Genomic DNA, 10,540 nt, shown 5'->3' on the forward strand with positions numbered 1-10,540 from the left:
TTGAACTATCCCTACATCTATGGGATAAAGCCTACTTGAATATTGTGCATGGTAATTTTGATGTGTTCTTGTATTCAGTTTGTAAGTATTTTATTGATAACAATTCTATTTTTGATCATACATGAAATTATTATTATTATTATAAATTTTTATTCTTATCTTTGTAATTCTCTCTTTTTTTGGGTGTGTAAATCATTTACATGTCAGGGCAATTGTGACCTTGTAAAACAAATTGAACAAGGTTCCTTTTATTTTGTAGAATACTATGAGGAGTATTAACATCAACTTCACTTTGGAAGTCTGAAATAATTCTGTGCTATAACCGTCTGGCCCCAGACTTCTATTGATGTAGACTGTTAATTACTGCTTCTTTATCAGAGGTTATAGGTCTGTTTAAATTGCTCACCTAACTTTGATATAACTTGATAATGATATATATCAAGAAAATTATTCATTCATTTTAGATTTTCAATTTGTGGGAATATACAGTCTTAAAATTCTTATGGTTTTCTCTATTTCCTTGATGTCTGTTATTATGTACCCATATTCTTCTTTAATTTTATTAATTTGGATAATTTTTCTGCCTTTTAGATATTTTGGCTAATGGTTTGTTAATCTAATTAATTTTCTCAAAGTAAAAGCATTGCCTCATTAATTTGGAGGTATTATTTTACTGTTGATTTTATAATTTATGGATTTTAGTGATGACTTTGAATATTTCTTTCCATCTACTTTTGGGTTTGATATCTTCTTGGTATTGTTGTTCTAAAGCTTTTAGGTGTGCTGTTAAGTTGATTACATGAGAGATATACCTTTTTTCCAATTTTTATTAGGTATTTACTTCATTTACATTTAAAATGCTATCCTAAAAGTCCCCTTTACCCTCCCACCCTTACTCCCCTACCCACTCACTCCCACTTCTTGGCCCTGGTGTTTCCCCTGTACTGGGGGATATAAAGTTTGCAAGACCAAGGGGCCTCTCTAAAAATGCAAGCACTTACTTAGTTCTGCTGCTTAAAACCACCCTGACTTGCAGGTACTGTGGTGGTGTGCAGATTTGGCAGACCAGAATCTGTAGACCTCTAGCCATCAGCTCTCTCTTAATGTTTTGAATGCCAGAACTGATTGCTTCTGGCAATTGACTCCTCCTATAGGAGATTAGGAATTGAAACTCAATTATTGAGCTCTTTATTCTTTAACTCAGAGGCTTCTCACTGGCGAGTGAGAGGCTCAGAGTTCGTTAGCTATTCATGAGACAGAGAGAAAGAAAAAGTATAGAGAACCTATTACACACACACACACACACACACACACACACACACAAGGTTAGTTCTATCTTTCAGTCTCCTCAATTTCACAAGTGCACATGCATACTTATATTCATACACATATGCATTATATATATATATATATATATATATATATATATATATATATATATATATATATATATATATATATATATATATATACACAGACAGACAGGCAGACATGTATACATATATACATTTGGAAGATGGACCAGAGCCCCAACAGTCACACATTAATTTTTTTCTTTCATCATTTTTATAGCTTCTTAGATAAAAATTTTCCATAAAATTACCTCAGAGATAAAATGTTTCATTCTCTAAGCTCAATATAAGTTCAGAGCAACAGTTTCACATTGCCTTGCATTATCCTGGTGCACACCTGTGGCCTCATACTTGGATCTATCCCAGGAGGAATTTTTTTCTTTGATCATTAACTTGTTCCAACCCTATTTTTCTTCCTATTAAATTCTTGGTACAATTTACATGCTTGTGACATAGAACTCTATTTGCAGGTTTTTATTCTACAAGGTCTCTAAGATAATTGAATCAATTGAGGAGTTCTAAAAAAATCATTATCAGGGATTATGAAATCATCAGTTTGTCTAAACACAGTTATTACATGAAAGTACATCTTCATATTGGTCTTTCTGAGGAGCGGGTGTAGCCACAGCCCCAAGATGGCGCCCGGGACTGCCACCAAGTCTTAAAACTGACACCTGACTTCCTCATATCCCTCAAGATAGCCACATATGTTGAGCTGCATTGCGCAGATGCACCACGACATAAGATCGGATGATGTGATGAATGTAGTCCTGAGCCAATGAACTGGACATACGTGGACTGGGGTGATGGGGAGTGGACTAGAGGGTATAAAAGGGGATGGCTGAGAGAGGTCGGGGCATTCTTTTTCCTGCACATTGTTAAGTTCCTGAATAAACTGCTTTGAGAAGGACATCGGTTTCATCACTTCTTTTCTGCTGGTTGGAGACAGTAGCGACAGGTCTTTGAGTAAATTTTTCCAAAAGAGTGGGGAGATACCCATGTCATTAGGCTATGTAATAGCATTAGGAAAGGCACATCAGCACTGAGAAGCCATTATGGAATGAAGTCTCTGGGGTTCATACCTCTCAAAGCATACCCATCCCAACCATGCAAAACAGTGGGCCATCTACAGAAAACTCACTTGCTTTCCATAGTATTTCCTGCATGGTTTCTGCCAAATAAGTGTGTTCCATAAGTTTAGGTATGTACTATATTCATTTTCATTCATTTCTAGACAGTCTTTAATTTCTTTTATTTTTACTTTTATTTTTTATTTTTTATTATTTATTGATTATTCTATTTATTTACATGACAAATTGTGGCCTCCTTCCCAGTCTCTCCTCTGAAAGCCCCCATCACATTCCCCTTCCCTTTTGCCTCAAGTAGGGTTTTTCTCCACCAACCCACTTCTGCTTCATGTTTCTAGCATCCCCTTCACTGGGGCAATAAGCCTCCACAGAACCAACAGCCTTCCCTCCTACAGAAGCTAGATAAGGCAATCCTCTGGTACACATGTAGCAGGAGACATGGGCCCATCCATGTATGCTCCTTGGTTGGTGGTTTAATCTCTGGGAGCTCTGAGGGGTCTGGTTAGTTGATATTACTGTTCATCATATGGGGTTGCATTTCCCTTCAGCTCATTCAGTCCTACCCTAACTCTTCCATTGGGGTCCCCAGGCTCAATCAAAGGGTTGGGTGAGTTTCTGCATCTGTCTTAGTCAGGGACTGGCAAAACCTTTCAGAGGACAACCAAACTAGGCTCCTGTAGGCAAGAACTTCTTAGCATCAGAAATAGTGTCAGGATTTGATGTCGGCAAATGGAATGGACCCCAAGGTGGATGGCCTTTCCTTCAGTCTCTGTTCCATTTTTATACATTTGAAGATGACTCCAATATGCAAAGGCTTTACCACAGTGAGACCATTCTCTCCAATATATGTTGTCTGCATTTGGTGCTAACTGTGATGTGCAAAAGGTTTACCCCCTTGCTTTCATTCACAGGGTTTCACTCTAGTATGAATAATTTCATGACCATGAAGGCTACAGAAATGTCCAAAGGCTTTACAATATTAAATTCATTTATAAGGGTTCTCTCCAGGATGATTCTTCACTTGCCTTTGAAGATGACTGTGACATAAAAAGGCTTTATCACACTGATTGTATTTGGAGGGTTTTACATAGTTGAAGTTGATCTTAATATAAAAAAGTTTTATCACATTGCTTACATTCACAGGGTTTCTCTTCAGTATGTGTTCTTTGATGTATTCAATGATAACTGTGTTGTAACAACTGGATTATTACATCAATTATATTTGTCAGGTTTCTTTTCAGCATTACATGTGTGTGTGTATGTGTGTGTGTATGTATCTGGAAACTACTGTGACATTCAAAGACTTGCCCATACTGAATACCATCCTAGTGTTTGCCTGCAGTATTAAGGTTTCATGTCTTTGCCATGCTGATTGTATCCATAGTGTTTCTCACCAGTATTTTTCTTTAAAGTATTCAGAGATAACTGTTTTGTGAAAAGGCTTTCTCACTTCTATCATACTTGTAGGATTTCTCTCTAATATCTGTTCTTTTCTACATTAAGAGATAACTTGATGTGCAAAAGCTTTACCACATTTCTTCTGTTCATATGGTTTCTCTACAGTATAATTACTTCCATGATGATGAACACTACAGAAATGTGTGAAGACCTTACCATTTAAAATACCTTCATAGGGTTCCTCTCCCCGATGATTCCTTTTATGTTTCTGGAGACTATTGTGATTTTCAAAGGCTTCACTACAATGATTACATCCATAGAGTTTCTTCAGCATGATTCCTTTTATGGTATTGGAGAGTACTGTAATGTGCAAAGGCTTTACCAATTTGATTACATTCAAAGAGTTTCTCTTCATTATGTGTCCTATTATGTATTATGAGGCTATTGGGTTGTGAATAGGCTTTATCACATTGATTATATTTGTAAGGTTTTTCTTGAGTATGTGTTCTTTTATGTATTTGGAGATGACTCTATCATGGGAAGGCTTTATCACGTTGATTACATTTGTAGAGTTTCTCTTGAGTATGTATTACTTTATGTATTTGAAGATGACTGCTTTTTGCAAAGGCTTTACCACATTGATTGCATTCACGAGGTTTCCCTCTAGTATGTGTGATTTTATGCAAACTCAAAGAAGTGTGATGTGCAAAGGTTTTACCACATTGATAACATTCATAGGGGTTCTCTCCAGTTTGTTTTCCTTTGTGTATTTGAAGATAAAAGCAGTGAAGATAAAGTGAGGCTTTATCACATTGATTATATTTGAAGCATTTCTCTCCAGTATGAACACTTTCATGAGCTTGAAGATGTCTTAGAGATACAAATGATTTACTACACTGATTAGATTTATAAGGTTTCTCTCCAGTATGTGTTCTTTATGTATTTGGTAATCACTCGTTTGGGAATAGGCTTTATCACATTGGTTATATTTGTAAGGTTTCTATCCAGTATCTATTACTTTATGTATTTGAAGATATCTGTGTTGTGCAAATGCTTTACTACATTGATTACATTCATAAGGTTTCTCTCCAGTATGTGTTCTTTATGTATTTGGTAATCACTCGTTTGGGAATAGGCTTTATCACATTGGTTATATTTGTAAGGTTTCTATCCAGTATCTATTACTTTATGTATTTGAAGATATCTGTGTTGTGCAAATGCTTTACTACATTGATTACATTCATAAGGTTTCTCTCCAGTATATGTTATTTTATGCAAATGCAAAGTAGAGTGATGTGCAAAGGTTTTGTCACATTGAGAACATTCATAGGGTTTCTTTCCAGTATGTGTTCTTTCATGTATTTGAAGATACTGTTATTGTGAATATGCTCTATCACATTTATTACATATGTAAGGTTCCTTTCTAATATCTGTTCTTTTATGTATTTGGAGACTACTATGACATGCAAGGGCTTCACTTTGTTGAAAGCCTTCATAGACACCTTCAGCCCAGTCCTTTCTACTGGGGCAGAATCTTGGCTGGTCTGCTTCCATGAAGACACCATATCGTGACCCATCCTAGAGGACCCACTGCACTCAGAAGAGTTGGTAAGAAACACTCCTATACCCAGAGTCCCAGAGCTGCCACTGGAAGGCAGGAGGACTTGGGACCCACCTCACACCAAAACCCCCACTTTCCCAAATACCACTCCTCTTCTGTCCCTTCTGCCACTTCCTCCTGGTCCTTTCTGCTGGGGCAGACTCCTGGTTGTTCTGTTCCCATGAAGACAGCATATCCTGACTCATCCTAGAAGACCTGCTGTACTCAGAGCAGTGAGTATCCACTTCACTTACAGCAGTGAGGATCCACTGCACTCAGAGAAGTGAGGATCCACTGCACTCAGAGCAGTGAGGATCCACTGCACTCAGAGCAGTGAGAATCTACTACACTCAAAGCAGTTGAGGATCCACTGCATTCTGAGCAGTTGGACAACAGCTTGACTGCTCCACTGAAGATCAAACAGTCTGAGGGCATCCAAGGATATCTACTGCAGCCAGGACGACAGATCAGCAGCTTCTCTGCCCCTGTGAAGCTTCCCCAGTTGGAAGCGCCATAGGTGGTCTGCTACAGCCAAAGCTGCAGACATACCAGGAGACCTCAGCAACCCAGGGACAAAAGAGGCAGACTCCAGACAGTCACCCAGACCAACAAACACCAGGGATATCAAGATGGCAAAAAGCAAGCACGAGAACCATAAGTAATAGAAGCCAATATACATGGGCATCATCAGAAACCAGTTCTCCTACCATAGCAAGCCTGAAAATTAGGAATCTGTCCTAAAATTCTATCTCATGAAGATAATAGAGTCCTTTGAGGGAGCTATAAAAAACTCACTGAAAGAAATACAGGAAAACACAGGTAAACAGGTGAAGGAATTGAATAAAGCAATCCAAGACCTAAAAGTGGCAGTAGAAACAATAAAGAAAACATAAATGGAGGCAAACCTGGAAATGGAAAACCTAGGAAAGAGGCCAGGAATTATGGATGCAAGTATCGCCAACAGAATACAAGAAATAGAAGAGAGAACCTCAGATGTAGAAGACACAGTAGAAGAGATTGACACAATTGTCAAAGAAAATTCAAAATATAAAAAATCATGGAAATTCAGGACACAATTTAAAGACCAAATCAAAGAATAATCACAATAGAGGAGAACAAAGATTCTCAGCTCAAAGGATCTGAAAATGTCTTCAACAAAATCATAGAAGAAAACTTTCCCAACCTAAAGGAAGAGATGGACATAAAGACACAAGAATCCTATAGGACACCAAATAAATGGGACCAGAAAAGCAAATCTTCTTGTCACATAATTATCACAACACTAAATTCACAGAGCAAAGAAAAAATATTAAAAGCAGCAAGGGAAAAAGGCCAAATAACATACAAAATTAGACCTTTGGAATATACCTAAAAGATGCCCCATCATGCTTCAGGGGCACATGTTCCGTTATGTTCATAGCAGCCTTATTTGTGATAGTCAGAAGCTGGAAACAATGTAGATGTCCCACATCAGAAAAATGGATACATAAAATGTGGTTCATTTACACAATGGAATACTATTCAGCTATTAACAGTGAGGACATGCTGAGTTTTGCAGGCAAATGGATGGAGCTAGAAAATATCATCCTGAGTGAGGTGACTCAGACCCAAAAGGACATGCATGGTATATACTAACAAATAAGTAGATATTAACCAAAAAAGTACAGAATACCCAAGATGCAGTCAACAGATCTCAAAAAAGTCAGCAAGCTGAAGTGCCCAAGTAAGGACACCTCTGTCCCATATGAGAACAAGAAGAAAGCAATCACAAGTAGGGAGGCACGTTGGACCTTAGAGGGAAAGTGGATGCAGTGAGGGAGTGTGGGATGGAATGGGGAACCTGATCTGGTATTAGGTGAGGGAAAAGGACTGAAGCCCTGAGGGCCTGCAGAAAGAATGAAAACAGGCAATTTTGGGAGATAGGAGGTTGGGGGAACCCCTAGAATGTACCAGAGACCTGGGAGGGGAGAGATTCCCAGGATCAAAGGGAGAGACCTTAGATGAAATGCCCAACAATAGGGAGAGGGAACTTCTAGAGCCCATCTCCAGTAGGAAGATAGGGCATCAAATGAAGGAGAGTGGGGCCATCCCACAGTCACAAACTCTGACCCATAATTGTTCCTGTCTAAAGAATTGCAGTGACAGAAGTGGAGAAGAGCCTGAGGAAAAGAAGGTCCAGTGACAGGCCCAAAGTGGGATCTAGCTTAAGGGGAGATCCCAAGGCTGGACACTATTACTGAGGCTATGGAGTGCTCACAAAAGGGACCTAGCATGACTGCACTCCAGAAGACCCAAAAAGCAGCTGAAAGAGTCAGATGCATGTATTTGTACCCGACCAACGAACAGAATCAGCTGACCACTGTTGTTGAATTAGGGAATGTTGATAGAAGTTGAGGAGGAGGGTGACCCTATAGGAAGATGAGCAGTCTCAATTAATCTGGACCCCCAAGATCTCTCAAACAGTGGACCACTGAACTGGCAGCATACATCATTTGATATGAGCTCTCCAGCACACACACATTAGAGGACTGTGGCGTTTGTGTTCATTCAGAGATGATACACCTAACCCTCAAGAGACTGGAGGCCCCAGAGAGTTTAGAGGTCAGGTGGGATGGGAGGTGGTGACATTCACACAGAGACAGGGGGTGGGGAAGAGGTATGAGATGTTCAACAGTTGGAGGGTGATGGGGTGGAACAAAATTTGGAGTGTAAAAAATAAATATCTTTTCTTTTTAAAAAGAGCCTTCATTGGGTTTCTCTTGAGTTTGAGTTCTTTCATGATTTTGAAGATGAATGTGATATGTTAAAGGCTTTATTACATTGTGTATATTCATATGGTTTCTCTCCAGCATGACTTCTTTCATGCCTTCCATGTCTTCTATCACTTTGCCAATGTTCTTTAATATTATGCTCTTCCCAATAGTAGCCTTAGTAGCCTATAGTGGTGAAGTTCCTGTGGCTCTCCAGCATCACATCTTTGTAAAGTCTCTTCTAAGATAGATCCATCAAGAACCAATCTTCTCAAGTGAAGTAAACATGTATGTTATCATAGGTCAATGTATCTATGTTGTGAGTTCAGAAATTGCCTGAACTCTCCTCACAGCACCCAGCATTAGAGCACAGGGCATGTCACACCAACCACTCAAGTCTCCTCAGCTACAGCATCGAACCAGCAACATGATGCCCCTACTTGGGTTCTTTATATATTTTGGATATTAGCACTCTATCAGATATGGGGTCGGTAAAGATAGTTTCCCAATCTGTAGATTGTCAGTTTGTCCTATTGACAGTGTCTTACAGAACCTTTTCAGCTTTATGAAGTCCCATTTATCAATTGTTGATCTTAGAGCCTGAGCCATTGGAGTTCTGTTTAGGAAATTTCCCCCTGTGCCAATGAGTTCAAAGCTCTTTTCCACTTTCTCTTCTATTCTACTCAGTGTATCTGGTTTTACATTGAGGTCTTTGGTTCACTTGAACTTACGCTTTGTGCAAGGTGATAAATATGGCTCTATTTTCATTTTTTCTACATACAGACTGCAAGTTGGACTAACACCATTTATTGAAGATGCTTTCTTTTTTCTGTTGTATGTTTTGGACTTCTTTGTTGAAGATCAAGTGTCCATAAGTGTTTGGGTTTATTTCTGAGTCTTCAGTTCTATTACACTGATAGACTTGTCTGTCTCTGTACCACTACCATGTAGCTCTTATCATTATTGCTCTATAGTACAGCTTGAAGTTCTCTTACTGTTAGGAATTGTTTTTGCTACCCTGGGTTTTTTGTTTTTTCACATGAAATTAATAATTGCTCTTTCCATACCTTTACAGAACAATGTTGGAATCTTAATGAGTACTTCCATGAATCTATAGAATTTGTAGGATTGCCATTTTTATTATGTTAATACTGCTAATCTATGAACATGGAAGATCTTTCCATCTCGTGAGGTCTTCTTTGATTTCTTTCATCAGGGACTCAAAGTTTTGTCCTATAGATCTTTCACTTGGTTGTTAAGAGTAACACCAAGAAATTTTATACTATTTGTGGTTATTGTGAACAGTGTTGCTTCACTAATTTCTTTATTAGTCTGTTTATCATGTGTATAAAGGGGGGGTACTGATTAATTTGAGTCAATTTTGTTTTCAGCCAGATTGTTGAAGTTGTTTATCAGCTATAGAAGTTTTTTGGTAGGTTTTTGGGGGTCTCTTATGTATACTATCCTATCATCTGCAAAAAGTGATACTTTGATTTCTTCTTTTCCAACTTGTATCCCCTAGATCTCCTTTTGTTGTCCTTTGGCTCTAACTAGTATTCCAAGTACTTTATTGAATAGATATGGAAAAAGAAAGCAACCTTTTCTTGTCCCTGATTTTAGTGGAATTGCTTCGTGTATCTCTCCATTTAATTTAATATTGGCTTATGGTTTGCTATTCTTTGTTTTCATTATGTTTATGTAAGGTCATTAAATTCCTGATCTCTGCAATACTTTTAACATGAAGGTGTGCCTTATTTTGTCAACTGCTTTTTCAGTATCTTACGAGATAATCATGTGTTTTTTTCCTTTGAGTTTGTTTACATGGTGAATTATATGAATGGATTTTCATATATTGAACCATTCCTGCATCTCTGGGATGAAGCTTACTTGATCTTGGTGAATGATGGTTTTGATATGTTCTTGGATTTTGTTTGTCAGAATTTTACTGAATAATTTTTGCAATGACATTCATTAGCTAAATTGGTCTGAAGTTTGCTTTCTTTGTTGGGTCTTTGTGTGGTTTAGGTACCAGAGTAACTGTGGCTTCATAGAATGAGTTAGGTAGTGTTCCTTCTACTTCTATTGTATAGAATAGTTTGAAGAGTGTTGGTGTTAGCTCTTCTTTGAAGGTCTGGTGGAATTATACCCCAAAGCTATCCGGTTATGCCCCAAAGCCATCTGGCCTCAGGCTTTTATTTATTTATTTATTTATTTATTTATTTATTTATTTATTTATTTATTTATTTATTTTGGTTGGGTGGTTTTTAATGACTTCTTCATTTCCTTAGGAAATATGGAACTGTTTTGATAGTTTATCTGCTCTTGATTTAACTTTGGTATATGGTATTTGTC

General features: G+C 37.9%; 1 pseudogene; it reads right to left on the bottom strand.

Moving 5' to 3' along the window:
• Positions 1 to 4,838: 4,838 nt before the first annotated feature.
• LOC110334238 lies at positions 4,839 to 8,498 on the bottom strand (annotated as a pseudogene).
• Positions 8,499 to 10,540: the final 2,042 nt, after the last annotated feature.

The sequence above is a fragment of the Mus pahari genome, chromosome 16 (assembly GCF_900095145.1).
Source record: "Mus pahari chromosome 16, PAHARI_EIJ_v1.1, whole genome shotgun sequence".
Taxonomy (NCBI): domain Eukaryota; kingdom Metazoa; phylum Chordata; class Mammalia; order Rodentia; family Muridae; genus Mus; species Mus pahari.